The 21129-nt window shown below is 42.2% G+C and overlaps 1 long non-coding RNA gene across 1 annotated transcript; it reads right to left on the bottom strand.

Annotated features, from left to right (window-relative positions):
- Positions 1-1395: 1395 nt before the first annotated feature.
- LOC310761465 lies at positions 1396-20443 on the bottom strand. The gene is made up of 4 exons (XR_014547512.1): positions 20022-20443; positions 4930-5127; positions 2367-2476; positions 1396-2165 (listed from the first exon to the last, which is right to left on the bottom strand). It is a non-coding gene; the product is annotated as an uncharacterized lncRNA (long non-coding RNA).
- Between the last annotated feature and the right edge of the window lie 686 nt (positions 20444-21129).

The following is a 21129-nucleotide window of genomic DNA, read 5'->3' as shown; positions in this document are numbered from 1 at the left end:
CAGCTTGAGTTCTGAAATAAACAAGACCTCACAAAAGAGAAGCTTCCAGATAATTTTATTTTTGCTTGCTATGCCTAATGTTTTGAGTATTAATGCATGTTAAGCATTAATGCCGCACACATAAGCACAGTTACTTGAAAGCTCATCATATTAAAATCCGTGAGTAAATATGGTTAGGATAGCCAAACTCAGGGGGGGGGGGGAGTGGTAGCTCAAACCTGTCCATGCTTACTTGGAAGCAGAGTTGGCTCGCTGGGAGCAGCCACTCCCATAGGTTCTTGGCAGGCAGCTTGCTTTTGCTTACTGGAAGCTTTTGGGGAGGTCAGCATTGTGCATATGCATTGGCAGGAGTGCCAGATTGGCTCCACTGGTGCATTTTCACTGCACTGACTGCTTCTCCCATCTCTCTCTCAGCAAGCAACAATGAGACAGCACTTACATAGTAGCTCTGTCCCACCTGATGAACCACTGCTGCATGGAAGTATGCCCCACTGTGTTAAATGGGGATGACTCCCTGGTGTGCTTAAGATGAAGTCGTCGGCACCCTTGCCTGGAAGCTGGCCACACTGAACACAGTAGCACTCATTTCCAAGTAAGCATGCGCAGTGAAATACATAGTGTATGAGTTTGAATGGAAGGTAGTTCTCAGCTGATTGGCATGTACAACCCTTGAAACATTTTTTCCCTATAGATGAACAGGGTTTATATTTGTGTTTGGGCAACCAAGGAGGGATGCTTTGTGGTGGTTCTCCCTTCCTCATCCCTACTGTGTGGCTGGGCTTACATCAGGGGTGAGGAACTTCAGGAAGTCCAGGCCTCTTTGCCACGCCCTTGGGTCTCTTCCTCAGCCATGGTCCCTCACTTGACTTGACAGCTCTCCTCTGCACACCCTTTTGCCTGGCTAGAACTTGTCTCCGCTCCTCCACATGCAGCTGCTAGGTGACCTTGGGCCAGTCACACTTCTTTGAAGTCTCTCAGCCCCACTCACCTCACAGAGTGTTTGTTGTGGGGGAGGAAGGGAAAGGAGAATGTTAGCCGCTTTGAGACTCCTTAAAGGGAGTGAAAGGCGGGATATCAAATCCAAACTCTTCTTCTTCTTCTTCTTTGAATTGTGAAAGTGACTTTTGCCTAATTGGGGTGAGGGTGTGTGTAGAAATTTCTGGTTTGTGTGGCTGAAAGGTGGCCTAATGTATAAAAGAAAGAGGCACATGGAGCCCCCTGCCCCCTTTTACCTTTGGCCCTGTCCACCACCACAGAAGCATAAAGCAACACGTAGGCTAATACAGTGGTACCTCTAGATGTGAACGGGATCCGTTCTGGATCCCCATTCGCATTTAGAAGCAAACGTAACCAGCGACGGCATGTCTGTGCATGCACGTGACGTCATTTTGAGCGTCTGCGCATGTACAAGCGGCAAAACTCGGAAGTAACGTGCTCCGTTACTTCCGGGTTGCCGCGGAGCGCAACTCAAATGCGCTCATCCCAAAGCACATTCAACCCGAGGTATGACTGTAGTATACTAACAATATTTATATAACACTATCGAACTGTTTCTTAATTCACAATCAGAAAACATACAATATGTACATGGAGTCACGAACTAATAAGAGTGAAGTAGATATTCCATGAAAGGAAATGATCAGATTAGTATTTGACCGCAAAGAATCACTGAATTTTGAGGCTAAACGCCTTCCAAAGTTAATACAGAATTTTGCCAAAAGTGAGGGAGAGCGAGATGGTGCTATAAACACAGCAAGACAGAAGAATGATGGTAGGTGCTCCAAACACAGCAACAACAACAGAATAGTCCTTCCGGAATAATAGACTGTTTCAATAAATGTTCTTCATCAGCAAGTCAAATGTCCACAAAGGTACACCAAATAACCATGGATCAGTTGTCACTCAAAAGTGCAGTAAGCTGAGGAGATATGACCCTTGAACTGAAAAAGGTTCCCATGTTTGACTCATTTTGGAGAGTCGCACCTTTCTTGCTCCTGCTGTGATCTTGTCTCTTTTGTGAGGTTAATTTGCTGGAAGCCGGCAGATACCGTATCTTAGGTTGGGACCATCCTTTGGATATGCTTGCTTTTCATTCCATTGCAGTCGTCTGATCCTATGAAGCCAATTGCCCACCTGTTCCTTCCTGTCAGGTTCCATGGCATTTGCTTGAACAGGCAATAAGGGAGAGAAATGAAGCATGGAATTAATAAACAGGAGATGCATGTTTACTGAAGAAATTTTAATATAGCACCACTAAGCAGACATACACAACGACTGGGCATGGCAATATGCTGAACAAGCACCTAAAGGACACCAGTAAATGAAAGGAAACTGAAAGGTCACTAGAGGTCATTATTTTCACATACCTTTGAATAATGAGAGCCTCACACATCCGCCAGAGGAGAACAAAATGTCACATTCTCTAGCTAAAGGTCAGCGCCGGTCATAGGTCAGCAAAGTGAGGCCAGGAAACAACCTAAGAGGTTAGGATGAGTGCACAAAGAAAGGGCAAAAAAAGTCAATGAAAGCATGCAGCTGTTTTGAGATGAAACAACTGAGGCAACCTTTATGCTGACACAGGCTAAAAACTAATGCCTCTCTGTCTTTGCTGACTTTTTTTATTTTAAAAAAAATATATTCTGGCCGTTTTATAGGGCATTGGCATTAATGTACACAATCCTGAATTAGCTTTTTGAATTGCAACAGTTTGGAAGTTCAGTGCAGTCATTTGCAAAAAGTCAAAACCGTGACATTTTTATTTCAAATTATTTATGTCACAAGCGACTTCTTCCAGCGCATTCAGATTTCAACCTCAGCCAGTATCTCTACCAAGTGTGATAACAATCTGAAACAAATCTAAGTGACAGTCAACATTGCTCTCTGGTTTGGGACTCCCTGTATTTGCTATTTTGAAAATGGAATGAAATAAGTACGCACAGATGTGGGTTAGTGCAATCCTATGCATTTCTACTCAGACATAAAGTTCCACTGAGTTCAATGGGGTAGACTCGCAGGTAAGTGGGTATAAGATTGCAGCTGGGCGGAGCAATCCAACCCCCTGATCTACTATTCTGAAGGGGTTTAGATGGGGCAGAGGTACTCTCCACCTAGTGATATCCAGCTCCATTGGACTCCACAGCTGGCAGGGAGGCCATTCTGCATTCACAGGGTCTCAATGTGGGTGGGTGGAAGCATCCTGCCAAATGGGATGTTTACAGGGCTGGGACTGGGCCATCACTGAATCCTCTGGATCCTGTGCTAACTCTGCTTCCATCAAATGATGGCAATGGGCCTAATCTGGGACTCTTCACTGTGACAGTTCTGATAAAGGGAAATGAACTATGTATAGTGAGAACCTAAGTGTTTTAACTGTTGCCCAAAGATAAAGGTTAAGGGACCCCTGACCATTAGGTCCAGTCATGACTATGTAAATAAGGGTGTATTTTGTTTGCTTTTTGGCTACAAGGCAATACATAAATATTGTAAATAATCACACACACATGTCTAACCTAGGCTTAACTGTAGTGAAGTATAAATCAAGTTGGAAGCAAAGTACTAAAGATAACATTTTGATGGAGCATTAAAACCTAAGCATCAAGCAATTGCAGGAACGCCAAATGGGACATAATTGCTTTTGAGGATGGGAGAATTAGCCTTAAAACAATGTCTGCTGAAGAATTGTGTGGATAATCCCACAAGTCCAGCAGAAATTGTGATTCCCCAACTCATATCCCATCCTCACTCTCCATTGCAACCTTTCACCAGACAGGAACATCAACATGGGAAGGAAGTAATATAACATGGGAATTTGCAATGCAGGCATGATAGCTACCGCTGAAAAGCAGGGGTGATCAATCCCCTAACATGTGCAAACCTTTGGGTACAGAATGGAACTCCCTAAACTGTGCAATAATCCTAATTGGAATCCTGAAAAACACTGTTTTTTTAAAATGGATTCCAGTTTTGCCAGTCTCCCTTGATAATTCCTTGATCTTATCTATGTGTGATGTTGGTCATATGTGAATCTATAGCATGATGCATGAAGGCCTGCTGATCTGGGCTTTTAAAAGTTTTATGTGCTTTTATTTTTAATCTAAAGGTTTCTCACACACCCTTCCTTATAGGTTATTCATGTTATATTCATGTTATTAACTGTGTTGGTTGAATGTGTCCCTGAGTGAATGAAACTAGTTCAACAACAAAAGCTCTGAAAGAGACTTTGCTCTCAACTGACAGACTTCTAATAACAAAGAACCTGTCCTGCTGATTTTATTCCTGGGGTGTCTGCTACGCTGCTGAGATGAAAACAGGCTTCACAAATCCCATAAGATAAACAAAGGCATGTGAAGGGCACATCCTGGGAGCAGCAGAGTCACTGTGACTATGAGGAAATCTGCTCACAAGCCAACCACCAGTTGTCAAACCATGGAAGAAATGAGGAACGTTTGCTCTGTGACAAGCTGAACATCTCCATACCAACCTCTAGAGGTTCTCTGATAGCTATTTTTTTCTAGTTTACTACTCATTGCCCGGATGACCTCAAAAGGCAGTACATTGGTGAAAGGTTACGGTATATTTATTCAGATAAAACAATAAGAAGATCCATAGAATAACAAGCCAGTTAAAGAAGTGAGGGCAGGTGAGGTTTGAGGGCAGTGTCCTTTGTGTCCCCCTGGGCATGTGAGCACCAACATTCTGTGGGTCCTCAGCCAATAGGATTAGGGAAATTTCCCTCTCCCTAGGTGAGCCCTGGGCCTTTGAGCTGAACATGTGCTCTAGGTGTTGCTGTCAAGAGTTCACCCACTTGCCCATATCTGATTCGAAAGGCACCCTGAAATACCTTCCAAAGCCCCAGGCAATCCCAGGCAATCACTCTGCAGTGCCCCCAACCTAAAACTGCCTCAGTGTGACACTTACTTACTTACTTACCTCTTTTTCTTTAAGGTGTTTTTGTTAGGATGAGGTAGGTTGGATTGAGAGGTGGTCACTGGCCCAACATCACCAACCGAGAGGCAGTTCAGTCCGCTTCTGATTGGCCACCCCTGTCCATGGGACTCCAATTCCTCCTCCTCTGGGAGAAATCAAATCAAACCTCTTCCAAGTCAGGCTGGGGCAACCTCACTCCTGCTAAAAGGGGGATACCATTCTTATATTGAGTAATATGAAAGCATAGGCAGTTTAAAAACAATTCTATGGGTAAGGGAATGCCATCCCAAGCCTCCTCTCCTGCTGCCCCACTGATCAAACATAGAAGGGCTTGGAGTTTGACTCTTCCTGTTAAAGCTGTATTGGCCATCCACCTCATTATCTTTTTTGCTTTGATAATATTTTTTATTATTATGGCGTTGGTGGTGGTGGTGGTAAAGCATTCTCCCTACACCACCCCCAGCAGCCCCCCACTGTGGAATATATATATATATATATATATATATATATATATATATATGAATTCCATCGTTAAAACGTTTCAGTTTGATACACAGGAAGGAACTCTCTTCTTGCTCCTCTGCCATCCTCTTCACAGACCACTTTGCTGTCCATGGAGCCCCTCTCCTTGGAACTCTTCCTTGCCCTGTAAATGAACTCTCATGGGAGTTTATTCCCGTTCAAAGAAGTCAATACTTATTTTGGTCCCTGGTGTAATGGCAATACTTTCCCTGTTTAATGCACCTATAAAGCAAACCTAGAAGCCATTAAGTAGGAGATAGTTGCAAGCTGATAAATAATTGGTAGACTTGTATCTTACAGATTAAAGGGTTTATTATGACCTCAGCTTCTACGGCTAATGATTGGGTTTATCAGATGCAAGGCTGTGCTCAAACCACAGGAAGGTCAGAGGGTGTTCCACCCTATACTATGATCACTTGTTTTATTTTAAATGTATAGGGCCATCTATCAGGGTCTTCATTTGGTGCACTGGTTCTTATTGTGAGGTGTTCCTGAATTAGAAAAGGAAATAAAAACCATCTAAGCCCCATCTCTGCCTCTTACTCCAAAAATTGTAGAGGGTCCTTTTTGCTCTTTGGGCAGAGTCAAGAAGTCTAGGTCATCACTGGGGCTGTCCTGGCTGCAAGACCTGCACATTAAAGTGGGTTCATTGGGCTACCTTCAAGTCTTCTTCTTCTATAATTGTACCTTCTTTTCTTCTCTAGTAAAACACCTCAATCCATCTTCCTCAGTCTCTTGTCTCAGCTCATAAAATCCAGGTGTCTTGTCCATTCTCCCCTTGAAGGGGTTGGTGCCTCTGAGAATGCTAGCCAGCCATGCCCCATTCTCCTGACAGTGTCCCAGTCATCTATCCTGCCTCTTGTCTCTTTGACTATGTAGGGGAAGCTCTGCTTTGTGACACTCCTCTGAAATTTACATAGCTATAGAGGCGGGGACAAGTGCCCAGCCTTTGCTGTAATGCTTTCAGCCATGTTGACTTTCAGTTGAGCCAGCTATGGCATGGAGCACTTGTCTTCAACCTCCCATATTCATATAAAGTGTGGGGAGGAATCAAACATATCCACCTCCCAGAACCACACTTGTCCCTGTGACCACAAAAGCCCATTTCCAAACAGGCAACAGCTAATAGAACTGAGTGTGCTATGTGTCTTAATGAACTGGGAAATGACAGACAATGGCCATTGTGATCCAAGGGCTTAATTCAGTTCTATCATGGAAACCACTGATGTCAGGACTTTTTGGAGGGATTGCTTTGGAAAATTGCACTTTAGCTAAAATAGGCTACAATTGCCAGTAATGTATTGATTTGTGATGTCAGTGGTTCTGTCTACTGGAAGTGCAGGAGGAGGGAGGGGGAAAAACATGCCATTTTGTTTTTACTGTTGAAAGAAAATATTAGGAATTTAAACAAGTTCCCTTTCCATCCCAATGAGTTTACCAAACAATTAATCAGAGGTCCTTTTAAATTAGTAGAGTTAAACACATGGGTGTTTCATCAAAGAGGGAGCTGTTCCATCATAAACAACTTTGAGCATTTAAGGAGACAAGGAGGAGGTTAGAAAACACATCTCAATGGGAAGTATTCATGAAGGTTCTACCTCTCTACTCAATAGAGTAGCTTGTTATAGAGATTTACATTCAACATTAGCATTTTCATAAGAATCCTAGAATCCTCGATACTTCCAAATACGTGCATTTGCAATTGCACTTTTCATTTCCAAACAGTAAAGTATGCAGTATAGGAACATAGGAAGCTGCCTTATACTGAGTCAGACCATTGGTTCACCTAGCTTGCTGTTAACTACCCTGACTGGAAGGAGTCTTTTCCAAGCCTACCTGGAGATGCCAGGAATGGAACTGGCATGCTAACCATGACCACTGCCTCTTCTAATTTAGGTCACTTGACTTTTATCTTAACATTGTGATCATTGGCTTTCCCGTGTTACTATCTCCCTTATGTTATCTGTGATGGCGTATGTAAATTAACAAGTTCTGTTTTCTCTAAAGCTGGTTACCGGTATATTATTTGTGCCACTGGAATAGTAACTGAGTAGCATAAAATGAACATCTATACAGCAATGCTTGTGCAAATAAAGAATGTGAAAAGCCACAGGATGGATTATGGTGGATTACCATATTTCTGTCCTGTGACAGTTTCATTTCCTCTACAAACAGGCTCTGTTTTGTCCTGTCTTTGGGTTGAATTTTTAGGGAAAATCCACCCACTTTAAAAACGTCAAAAAACGCTTTGCTGTATTCGTTCTTTTTTTACTGGAGACAGGGGTGCAGATAAGGATCCATTTTCCCCGCCCCCATCTTACTATCATCTGGCTTAAGATGGTCTCATGAAGGGATTCTAAGAGGAAAGCAGGCCTCAGTGTCATCTGGACAAATGCCCCTCTATTCTCTGCTCACTTGGGTTCGGTTTGCTGCAGGAGCAGCTTGCCCACCAGGGCAATAACCTTGTGGCAGCCAGTTTGGGACTTTGCGGATGCACCAGCAGAGCCAGTTGGTTGCTTCTGGCTGTGCATCTGTGCAGCTTTGACTTCTCCACTGCCTAGCCCCTACCCTTACTGGTGAGAAGCAGCAATGCTGCTGTCAGGAGGTTATTGAGGTGACTCTGCCCCACCAGCTGCTCTTCGATATTGTGAAATGGGGCAGAGGGCCTAAGAGAGCTGAATGTTCTTGTTGTGGTTTACAAGGCAGTCGGGAAAGGAAGGGGAAGAAGAGTGTTTAGGGGAGGGGAAAGAGGGAAATGGGATTGGGGGGCAAAATAGTTGGGGGGATTGGTCACATGGGTCACCAGGTGGAGGGGTGAACCAAAAAGTCTTCCTGGCTATGCTGTGCATCCTTTCCTTTACATGGTGATCTGAAAGGGTGCTTATGAACAGTATGAACACGCTTGGGGACATGCCACAGTGCCACCTGTGACTATGGAACTCATGGTGTGAGGTGCTGTGGCATTGTTCTGTGAGTCATAGCACAGGGAGCTGTCCTGGTTGTGCCTGCTTGCTATTAAGCATCTCCATGTCTGCATGGCATGTGGATACCATTGCACTACATCCCCTGGTTAAAAGCCCTTTGGAATAATTCCAGGGCTCTAAGACTGTAGCTCCTCCTACCACCCCTGCTTTCAGATTATATTTCCCCCTGCCTTCCAGGATTGGTCACTTCTACTATATGCTGACCATGCACTACTGCAGCACCAGCAAACCTCCTGCCTATCCTCATGCCTAATTGCCACATATAGGATTGCTCGGCCAAAGTCAATACAGTACAATGATCTTTATCCAAAGATCCTGAAAGAATTATCTTGGCAAAGGCTAAAAACCCAATAGTGCCTATTTTTTAAAAAAGAAAAAGTTAAGTTATTGGAGAAATGATAAAACAAAATATTTGTTACTCTCCTTCAATGTGGATTTATTGAGGTTAAACCATGCCAGCTCAACCTAGTTTCCTTCTTTGATCAAGGACTGAATTAGTAAACAAGAAAACCCCAGCCGATATATCTTTTGCGAGGCTTTTGATGTATTGTTCTATATGACAGCCTCATAAGGGTACTTGAGAAACCCTTACTACAAGGAATTACCATTAAACGAGTACTCGATTGAAAAACTACACTCAAGGGGTAATTAATGGATCAGCATCAAATTTGGAAGGTATTTCCAGCTCAGTGCTGGGTCTAGCGCTGCTCTGCATTTCAATTAATGATTTGAAAGAAGGCATGTACTAGACACAAAGTGTGTGATTTGCAGAAAACTGGAGAAGAAGCGATTGCAAGTGTTTAAGAAGAAAATAAATCAAAATAATCACAGCAAAACAGGTGAGATGGGCTGATAGTAAGAAAACACATAGCCACATAGAGGTCAGAATCTTCAGCCACATATTGTTCCATCATCTGCAACCATTCTGTATCTCTAACACATCTCTAACATATTATCTTAGATCATCACCTGCCTTTCCCTCTTATAAATATAATTGACTCGTTCTCCATTGAGTTCTGCATTCAGCTTTTGCCTTGAGAAACACACAAGCAGTCAAGCTATGAAGGTGATGGCTAACCCTTCTTGTTTATCCCCAGCATCTGGTAACTTAGACCGGGGGGGGGGGGCACACCTGTGGCTCTTCAGATGTTGCTGGACTTCAGTGCCCAATCAGGGATGATGATAGTTGGGGGTCCAGCAGCCTCTGTAGGGTCATATGTTCCCCACCATTGACAAAGATATACTATACTTTTTTTTAACACAGGTATAACCAGCACTATCAAGAAATAGGTGCAGGGATTAAAAGGATTTAAGGAGGCTATTAAGGTGGTTCTCCCTTCCCCATCCCTATTAAGGAGGCTATTAGGGTAGTTCTTGTGCATTTGCCCCACCTAAGAGCCAACAGCATTGGTCCTACCGAGTAATGTAATATTTTATATGAGATGGATTTTACATGTATAATTAGTATAATTGTCCAGAAAGGGCAATATATATGACCCCTCCCCTTTTGAACCTTGGATGCCATGCTAAAACCCTTTTTGTTCATACTGGCTCACTGGCATCACATTTGTATGCAGTGCTAGATCAGAGTGTCTGCACAGTTAAATTGCTTGGTGCTACGTGACATCAGCTTTATTACGGAGCTCAACCACTTCTACAGAGTTACTTTGGCCCATAAATCACGTCCTGTAGGACAGAGTGACACCTCCCCCCAATGCAGATGGTCAACCATGCCATTAGCCATATTTTCCTAATTACTAAACTATTGGAATGTTTGTGTTGTTTTGAGGACTTTCTCCAATGAGAAGCCATTGTAAAAGGTGAAGCCTTTCAATATATTCATTAATTAGATGGTTTAATCTAATAGCCTACCATTGTTTTAATAGGTGGCAATCACTTCCTGCTAAATTTTGAAGTGCTCCTTGTAGTGGCTTACGCAGAGATCTTAAACCGAGTGGAATGAAGAGATGTGCAATCAGCGAGTTTACAGCTGGTCAGAGAGTCAACATGAGGTCACTGTTTGTCAGACAAATGATGAATTTTTAAGGGTGATGCTTAATACTGCAACCTTTTAACCTTTCCAGAAATCAAGTAGCAGGCGGTCACGAGCTTCAGCAAATAGGTGAAATGGGAAAAGCAGAAAACACAGCTTATTGCTTGACCTGTTTGTTAAGGGCTCTTTGCCTTTGCACAGATGGCGCGATAGACACCAATGGGATTCTTTGCTTTTCAGCTCCTCTCTGTAAATACAGCCAGCTTCATGTTGTGCCCCTCCTAATGAGCTGGAGAAATGCTTCGGGATTATGCAAAAGCCACACCATTTGACCAGGAAACAGTCTGTGAGGTAATGTACAGTAAGCAGAGCAAAGATGTGAGAGAAATGAGACCACATTGACAGGAATAGTGTGATTCAACATTCAGTGACTCAGGGTTTTAGAAAGGGTTCCTGGGGGAAGCAGGCAGTTTCAGTACTCACCTCATGATATTGGACAGCTGCATTGTCTCATCATCAATTCCCAGCCACTGAAGACTGTTTTCTTAGAGCCTTTTAAATACAATCAAAGAAGGACACCTTGCCAGGAAGGAAGCGGGTGGGGTTGGAAGGAACACTGTACCCAGAATGATAAATAGTGTATACAAATGAAAAAGATCCACACATCACATTTACTTATTTCATTTGCTGCTTCTGAAAGAGACGACACTCTAAGGGTGGCCGGTGCTTCAGCCATATTTCAAAAAGTAAAAACCAGGACACCCTGAATGTTGTTGGGCTTTTTTTTTTAACAAAAATTCCAAAAAAAAGAAAGGAAAACCACAATTCAAAAGAGAAGACAAAAGAGAAAGCATAAAGAAAGAGCTACAGCTTAAGGGTTACACAAGATTTGAACACCCAGGACAATCAGGTGCACTTGTATACTAATGTTTCTTTACATGGAACCACAGGCAAAATGTGCGAGTAGTGGGAATATGATGTTGTGAAGTCATTATTACCACCCACATGTTGCCAGTGGGGGAATTGAGGCTGAGAGCGTGTGGCTTGCTTAAGGCCATTTACTGATTTTGTAACAAAGGTGAAATATGAACCAAGGACTATCTCAAGGATGGGGAACCTGTGGCCCTTCAGATTTTGCTAGACTCCAACACCCAGCATGGATGATGGAATTCAGGATATCTACAGAGTTCTCACCCCTAGACTACATGATTCACAGCTCAGTCTCTTAGCCACTTCAATGCAGAGAGCTGTCCCACACTTGATTCTGAATCAACAATATTAGAAACAGACCTCTAATAATTTAAATGCATGTGGTTAGCCCAGGTTTCTATTAATAGGAGGAGGATAGAATGGCTTCAGTAGGTCATGGGGGTATCTAATATGTCTTTTCCATTCTGATCTCATGAATTCCATTGTCCAACTTCATTTTGCAGCGGGGCCTACCACTGGAGTTTACAAACCACCGGAAGCCTTAGCACAAGTAATATCATATTTGCTTTACTGCCCTAAATGTCAGCACATATTTCTCCGCAATGCTTTTAGGACAGCTAAAAGTAGCAAAGCACATAAATAAGAGGATACTATATTCTGGGAACAAAGCTGGGGATTCTTTGACCTTACATATAAGATGTGTACTACCATCACACATATATAGGCTCTCTGTTCTTTTTACAGTTAAGCTTCTTTTAAAAAAAAAAGTTAAGCAAAGGGAGTCTCTTCTGGAGGCTTGACATGATTCAATTCCCAGAGGGAAGCTAGGGGAACTCCGGTGACTTGCTTAGCTCCATGTTCAGATGAACTTGGACTGAAGGGAAGAGGCAAGATTTGCAAACGTAATTTTTGCCTGGCTCTGTGTTATTCACCATCTTCTCCAAAAGACTGCTGGAAAGCCTTGACTGAGTCTGCATTTTATCATCATAACCCCAAGCATCCGTAGACCAAAGACCCCCAAAGTCAAAAAGCAGTGTTTAATGCTTATGCTCTAGCCTTGAAGAGGCAAAGCCAGCGGAGGTTTCAGCCAAAACAGAATACGCTGAGAAACACGGTGGCAAGATAGATATTGGCTGATGGGAACAAGGCAGGGCAATGACACCTTTCTCAATCTTTTCCCTTCTTCTTCTTCTTTTAATGATAGACTGCCGCTTCCTCCTGCCTAGTGGAGTAACATTTTGTTTTTCCTGGTGCTAGAAGTATTATTTTCCTAAAGCTTTTCATCTCGCTAGCATTAGAACTACAGTAGCTGTATACGAAAGAGGGACTCAATTCCTAAGTAAACACAGGAAACTACTTTATATCAGCATAAACTGCTTGTTCATCTAGCCTTGTATAATCTGTTCTGAAAAGGTCCCTAGCAGAGGTCTTTGACATCACCAGCTACCTGACCCTTTTTACTGGAAATGCCAGGGATTGTACCTGGGACCTGAAGGAGCGTCTCCACCCCCATCATTCAGCCCGGATACAGAGGTCCAGCACCAAGGGCCTTCTGGCGGTTCCCTCACTGCGAGAAGTGAAGTTACAGGGAACCAGACAGAAGACCTTCTCGGTAGTGGCACCCACCCTGTGGAATGCCCTCCCATCAAATGTCAAGGAAATAAACAACTGTCTGACTTTTAGAAGATATCTGAAGGCAGCCCTCTTTAGGGAAGGTTTTTATGTCTGATGTTTTATTGCTTTTTATTATTATTATCATTAATTCTGTTGGGAGCCGCCCAGAGTGGCGGGGTGAGCCATGGTACTGCACATTGCTGTCTCTTTCTAAGCAACATAGCATACTCAGACTCTAGACTAGGGTTTCCCAATTGTCTGCATTTGCTGAAGCCTTGATGAGCTTATAAAGCTGTCATTGACGCAAACCCAAATTCTTAGAAACATACATGAAATAAACTGAAGAAATATGAGCATATACTCCAAATTCATTAGTCATCCATCACCGTTACTAGGAATTATGAAATGTAAAAAATAAGAAAGTCCAACCGTAAAGCAGCATGGTTTGAAAATAGTGTTGTGTTGTGGAATCATCTTATTAAATACAGAGGTGCAAGGAAGATGCATTCTGCAAATGCTCCTGCTCTTTATTTCTGAGGTTCATAGTTCCTAACTTAATATTTTGCACTATACTTGGTAAATGGATTTTCTATGTCTAGGTCATTTTCTGCCCCCTAGGTCCCATTCACAGTCCCATTGATCCCTGGAGGCAATACTGATCACTCTGGGAAACCCTCCTGTAAACTGACCACACTCACCCAGGGTAGGCCTTGGCAGGAAGGACTCACTTTTCCACTTCAGTCTTGCTCAAGCAACAATACATTCCTGAACTTTGTCCTGCTCTTATATCCTTTAGTTTGTTTTCGGTCCAGGCTTGCCCATCAGTCTTGACTACTGCCTTCATCCCATGGTTCCTGGTTCCCAACTGACCTTAAGATCCATGTCCAGCCTTGACAAACACTGATATATTACTACACCATGTGGAGGGCAGGGACCGTAAGGAATTGGCTAGTACTTCAAATCCCATTATCTTCCTCATTTTTTGCTACTTTTCTTGTTGAAAATGAGAGTAGGAGACTGACAGAAAAGTCTGGGGCAGGGGAACATCAAGTTCTCATGACCCTGCCATTTCAGTATTTGGTTTGGCCTTTTTCTACTGTTTTTTCTTAAAAAATGTTTTTGATGGAAAAATTCTGATGATCTTGATTTAGTTTGCTCTATGACATTGCTATTTTCTCCTTCAGAGTGATACAGAGATTTGCTCAGCCTGGCTGAAGCTTGATCTTTGGAATTCCAAAATGGATTGTCAGTGATGAGAGAATGCAAGGAGCTCATTGCCAATGCCTCTTGACAGAACAGAGTCAAAGTACAGTCTGATCTCTGATTCATGGTCAGCAAGGACGGCACTTTTCAGTATACTAGCAAACCACAGTCACTCTAAATTGTAGTCTTCATAGGGGGAAAGGGCGTAAAACTTGTCCTCCATTAAAGAGCAAAAGGTCTCTGTGTCATTTGATCTAAAGAACACCCTTGACTTGTTCTTATAACCTTCTCAAGGCTGCAACGAGACAGTTTGAAGAAGCTAGATTTCCTTGATTGTAAGGAAATGTCCTTTATTACTTGTGTGACTTTTTCTCCAAAAGACATCTGGGCAAACACAGTAATGCTATTGATACACAAAAGAAATGGATTTAAACCCCTGATATTTGCCGATGATATTAAGTAGGGTGGGGCACAATGACTTGTGTTGACATTCATAACCAGATTTTAAATGTGTACGTGAAAGTCAGCAGTGGACTGTGCAGATTTAATAGGTCTGTGGGGAGCACACACCACAGCTGTCAGGGCAGCTACTACTAGAAGGCAGGTCCTATGGTTCTCACATACTGGCAGCTGCTGTTCAGTGATAGCATAATGTAGTTAAGAACCGCTACTGTTTGAGTCACATTTTGTTGGCTCAAGTAAATATGCAGTGAATGATATCATTTCATTACACGCTATATTTTTAATGAAAGACTTGGTGTATTTTCAGAAATTTCTACAGATGGTGTCAAATCTTTTGACAGAATTTTCATTTCCGCCCCTGGAAGTGCTTGTCACTTATCAAACCACATGGCACCCCAGGGCTACCTTTTGTCACAAGCAGTGAGCCTGCTCCCAGCACACTGTGGCTACTGCATGTAGAAAAGATAGTAACCATCTTTAGGCATTCAGTTGGGGGATAATGAGTGTATAGGACTCAATGGCAGGCTGCACTCAAATCTGAAGAGAGACCCTGTGTTTGATGCTCTCTCTGTCTCCAGACATGCTAGGAAGTGGGTGTGAGCCAGATATGAAACCTGGTGTCACCCTGCCATATTTTATACATTTCTTTTCTTCTGTTACATTCATACCTGAGGCAGCTAACAATAGAAAATAACCAGTCCACATAACGAATTAGCAGCAACTGCTCATAATCAAAAGCTGCAACAGATTGGCTGTCTGGTCTCTCCTGGAAGTCCTCCAGCAAGGTCTCAAAATCACTTATAGAGGAAGGGACTGTGATCTGGAATCATGGTAGCGAAAGCTTCAGACAGAGATGGTGGCAGGACCCAGAGCTGAGCTCCTGCTGAAGATGGCTACACACTCTTCAAGTTCACCCTGAACTGGGCATTGGGGGAGGGGGGCTAGCCACTATGGAATAGGAACAACAGATCATATCCAATGAAAGGGAAAGGGTGCAGTTAAAATAGATATTGCATTCACATTTCTCTGCCAGACCTTTTGCTTTGTGAGATTCTTCCATCTAAAAATAGAACAAATGTTTTCGGTATCTATTATGTCATATATAAAATTTTATTTATTATATGTATATATATATGTGTGTGTGTGTGTGTGTGTGTGTGGTTGGTTTTAACATGTGCATGATTACAAAACAACATAGGCATTGTCAGTGGGAAGGCAGTTTAGACATTTAAATAAATAAATTAAATGAGCTTTCTAGGCAATCTGCCTGTCAGACTACCCAGAAACAGGCTGTCTCCGAACTCCCTCATTAGCCTCAGAAAATGTGTGAGGCGATGTGAGGAAGCTACCTTCAATTGCTGCCGCATTCAAGCACTGCCCTGCTTGCCCTTTAGCTGTGGCTGAATGTGAACGGCACGCAAATGCCCGAGTGAGAGACTCATGTCTCTTTCCCACCCACCCCTAGCCCAATTCAAATAGAAGGTGCAAAAGCGATACAAGCCTCCACTCTCTGGACTCAGCCAAGAGGGTTAGAAATGAAATGAGGCCACATTTTCAAAATCGCTGTCTAATTCAGAGCTAGCTAACCTGGAACTACTACTGGTGCATCTTGCCATAGAGATACTAACATAGTTTGAAAGCACTGCTCCTAACACAAATAGTGTCTGAAGGGATAAATTACTGGTATTAAATTATCAGGAGTAGCTGCCCCCAGCAAGAGATTAAGGTTTTTGATTATAGTTACAGCACAAATTTTGCCTGAAGCAAAATCCAACGAATCACCTCAGGTTAAATATTAGCCAAAATTCTGAGGGAATTTTGATAGAATATATGAAACTGCAGCAGTTCTCCAGGTGACTAAACACCCCCCCCCCCGATTGGTTTGTCTTTATATAGCCTCAATATTTGGAATGAACCAGGGGTCGAGGAAACAGAAAGACGATTTGGGGAGAATATGAAGGTAGTGGGTTTTGAAGTGGGCTGCGCTTATCACATTGATGAATGCTAGATGGGAATATGGGGTTTTTGAACAAGAGCCCTGACATTTGAAAAGGGCTACAATACACAGATAAAGATGTGCCGCAGATTTAATTAGCATCTAATTAAATAGAATCCAATTAAATTAATGATGTACCCCAGATTTAATTTGCATCTAAAATAAGAAAATATTATGAACTGCACCTGGGTTATTGGGTCAGGGAATGCTTTTCCAAATGTGTCCATTACCTTTAAGGGTACTGACAAGTCAAGTATACAGGATACTCCTCTTGTTTAGTCCAGTCTGCTCTCCCTAATTAGAAGCCACATTATATTTTCATTGCAGCAATTAACACTGGAAGATGCTGCCAGACAACATTGTAATGATTCAGGACAACCATCCAACTTTGCAGAAGGGTGTTCCAGTATCTCTTTGTTATTGATGAAAGTTCATGTTTCAGCAGAGAACAAATTGCTCCCTGATGCCATTATTCTAGCCTTACACAGAGAACATATTGTGCAGCATGTTATTATCCTAGCAATAAACAAAATTGTAAGGCTCTCCCTTGAATGTGTTTGAAATAAAAGGCAGACAGCTAACGGTAGTCATAAACTCATGCATACAACAAGAGCAACGTAACCAATGTAGAAAATCACACCCTTTAGCTCAAGGAGCATGGCTTTTCTTTTCTCTAACAAGTGGTTTGTGACTGTGAAATCCACCCATTCATTAATCTGGGGAAATGCCCAAGGCCTGCTCCTGAGGCAAATTCATGAAAATGGCAGTCTGGAATAATTTACAGCACAAGTTTACCCCATTTTGACTTAGTAAGAAGAATAATGTTTTGCCATAAGACACATCCTACCCACAGACATTTTGTATCACATTTATAAGACAACTGTATACGTGTGTGTGTGCACATACACTCAAAAACAGGGTCTAAATGGGACCGTATTTTATTACCCAACAGTCCTTAGCAAGTTGCTGCTGACAGCACAGTGTGATTTCAGTAGGCGGTGGTGAACTAAAATATAACATATTTCAGATTAAAACAGGGTGCTTTTGAAATACCTGGTGACACATCAAACGTCCAGAAGAGATTGTGGCCAACTTCAGAGCAGTCTGATGGCATGCTGTACAAAACTGTAAGTAAAAGCCAAAGAACTTCATGAACAGTTCTTCACCCTCTAGGGCCAGTGCTGTTTTTCTAGAAAAAAGAGGTGCTGGAACTCACCATGAACACCTCCCTTGTTGTCTTATAATGGCAATGGCACCCACCTGAGAGATGCAGGAACTGAACTCCAGCGAGTTTTAATTGAAAAGAATCCCTGCTCAAGGGCATGGGTGAAGAACCCATGATCTTCCAGATGTTGCCTTCCTCACATGCATCTCAGGGTGATGAGCAAAAGAAAAAGGGATGTTTAACCTTCCCAAGCAATTTACATCAAAAATAATTTCCTTCTCTAGCTGCTGGTTGCCCTACAGGGTGAAGAATAGTTTTATTTTTATCACTACAGGGAAACAACCAGAAGGTTTATCTGGAAAATGGTGTTGGGTAGAGGGTCAAATCCTCCCACATTGCCCCTGATTTCTATTAAGAATTAGATTTGATCCCCATCTCCCCGTCCCTCCCCTACCTCTTAATGAAAAGCAGGGGCGATGTGCAAGGATTTGCTCCTCTCCACTACACCATTTTCCAGTTGTAGAACCTACCTTCCTTGCAGGCAATACTCTAAAGCAGGTGTCCTCCATGACTACTGGCCATGCTTTCTGGGTGGGAGTTGGAGTTTGGCAATGTCTCGACTGCCAAAGCTTCCCCACACCTGCTCTAAAGAAGGAGATGTTTTATCTGTGGGAATATTGCTACAATTGTTGATCCAGGACACTGAAAGAAGGCAAAATCCTTCTCCAATAGAACAAGGGGAGAAAAGCCATGGGATGATGATCAGCCTTGGAAACATCAAGTACAGTTATCATATAACTATGTCTTTTCCTCAGGCCATCCTGTATTCCTCAATAGCTGTGCCTCATATGCCAAGTGTTCTAGACTGGCCAGAATGTGCCCTTGAACTCTGATAATGCATCTTGCTTGTCTCAATAGAGGACAGAGAGGTGTGTGGGGGTATGTGCATTAACAAGCTTACTGTACAAAAGGTAACCTTTACATTCATTCATCTGTCCGCTTTTGCCTCTGACCTCACCCACCATTGGCATGTGGCCCTTGGATCATTTCCCAGAAGGGAATGGGCCCTCAGACTGAAAAGCATTCCTCACCCCTGAGACAGATGTAGGAAGTTTCTTTGTTCTATAAAAGAAGCATCCATCTATAAAAGAAATCTAAAGTTAGGGAAACTGTGTAGGAATTAGTAAAACTGAAACAATAAGAATCCAAGATAGTGTTCCACATATTTAGAATACTGTTTTCCAAATGCAAAGACTGCAGGACATAATCTTAGGAACAGACACAGAGAATTACAGGCTGGGGTGGGGGGAGAACCACGGATTAAAGTTTTAACAAGTGGACCAGAAAGAGCAGAGGTCTCCGTCTGGCTAGATTCCAAAGATGGTAGTAAGACACTTTAATTACATGATTGATGTAGGCTTCAAAAGAAAGCACAGAATCCACAATGACCCTAAGGTCACAAGCATTATCTGAAGAATAAAAAGAACCACCACAAATGGAAACTACCAACGATGACACCTGAGACCTCTGCCTCGGTGAACTAATCGATAGCTACTCTGTTTTGTCTATGTTAAGTTTAACAAAATCTGAAGCTATCCATTACTGAATATCACAGAAGCAATTATACAAAACATCAAACTTCTTTGTAAGATCTGCAAGGACCTAAAGGATATTGAAATAACTTTTGCATACTAATGGCTTTGCAGGCAACTGCCTATAATCTAGGACCCATTTATACTGGGGTTTGCTACTTAAAATAAATAGGACTACTTTAGAGTCAATAGAATGCAGATTGCCTCTTTCAAGGATGAAAAGTTTCTTTTGAAGAAATATGTGGTGGCAATAGAAAGAAGACCCTCAAGAAAATATCAAAGGTAAAGTAGAAATCTTGAGAGATGTTTCTACTAAAAATTATATACAAATTTGTAGGTATAAAAATTTCAAATCCTGTTTTATATGAAATTCATCACTTACATTTGACATAAAATTCCAGGAATAGTATATACCCTTTCCCCCATGCCTTGGTTCTCATCAGAACACATCTCTCCCATGGCTGCTTCCCCACCCCAACCCGGATTCAATCACAATTCCACATATTCTCACTTGGCTGTCAAACAGCTCTTTCCTCAGGAGATGCAATTTCTGAAAAGCAAACCTACATATGATTCCAGTTTCAGGGCTGCCACTGAAACATGTAGTCCTCAGAGAATTCTTTTTGTCAACTACCTTCAACACTTAAGCCTCTTCTATTAGTTCTGTGGGTGAGGGAGCTCCATGAGATTAACAGGAAATGGGGTCCCACTGCTTGTCTAGGCAGCCTCCCTAGCTTCCTCCTAAAACACTTACATTGAGTGAGGTGATCTAAAGAGTGATTACACTCAGAGATATATTTCCCTTTTCAGGTGTCCATGCCCAACTCATGGGTATTCATTTTAAAGAAATTTCTAGTTTCATGGTTAGGTACAACAATCTGGAGTAGTTTAGTATATTTTTGGCTGGCTTTTCAGAGCCTGCATGGAATTTTCCATGTCTTCAACTCCCTTCTGATTATTTTCAAATGATGAATTTCCATTACATAATGTGATCTCCATACTCTACACTTCATTACTATGCCACAAGTTGTGTCCTGAATATAGTCTGTCTGTTTCACCCAAAACAGTGATTTGCCAAAGGCCTGGTGGAATACTGAGCAGGGGTTGGGGGGAGAGCTTCAGATTTCAAGGACCTACAAGAGGGTCGAAGTCCTGCGCAGAGTCTGGCTATGCTAGAAAAAAACTCAGGAAAATGGGCCAAAAATGGCACTGTTCTATTTAAATCTTCCATCAGAAGAAGCAAAACCAAAATCAATTTCAGAGAAGTGAGGAAGAGGAAATGCTCACCCTTTATTGTAAATTGTTTTAACTTATATTAATATTGCATTTTTATGTTACTGTAACCTAATGATGAAGGAAAATTTGAAATAAAATAAATAAAATAAAAGCATAGCTCACATGACTATTGTTTCTTCCTGGTTCCTTAGATAGATCTACTAACAGGTCAGCATTAAGTTGGGTCTGACCTTAGAGATGTTGGCAAACCCCATCATACTCAGATTTGGGAAGACCAACCTCTGGGTCTCCATTGAGAATGACCTCTGTAACCCAAATGGACATAGATCACTTTGCTTTGGTGCTCATGTGTTCTCATGTTTTCCAACCTCTTTGAATGTAGCATACATAAATAGTCCAGAACCTCAAGCCCTGTTATGGCTTTCACTATGAATCTAGTGCTGTTGTCACTAGATAACTTCATCCAAAATAATCTAACATTATTATATTGGGGGGATCTATATTGG

This window comes from Podarcis filfolensis, assembly GCF_964270895.1.
Source record: "Podarcis filfolensis genome assembly, chromosome: 4".
Classification (NCBI taxonomy): domain Eukaryota; kingdom Metazoa; phylum Chordata; class Lepidosauria; order Squamata; family Lacertidae; genus Podarcis; species Podarcis filfolensis.
Note: the sequence above shows the minus strand (reverse complement) of the source record. Positions and strands in the feature narration are given on the sequence as shown.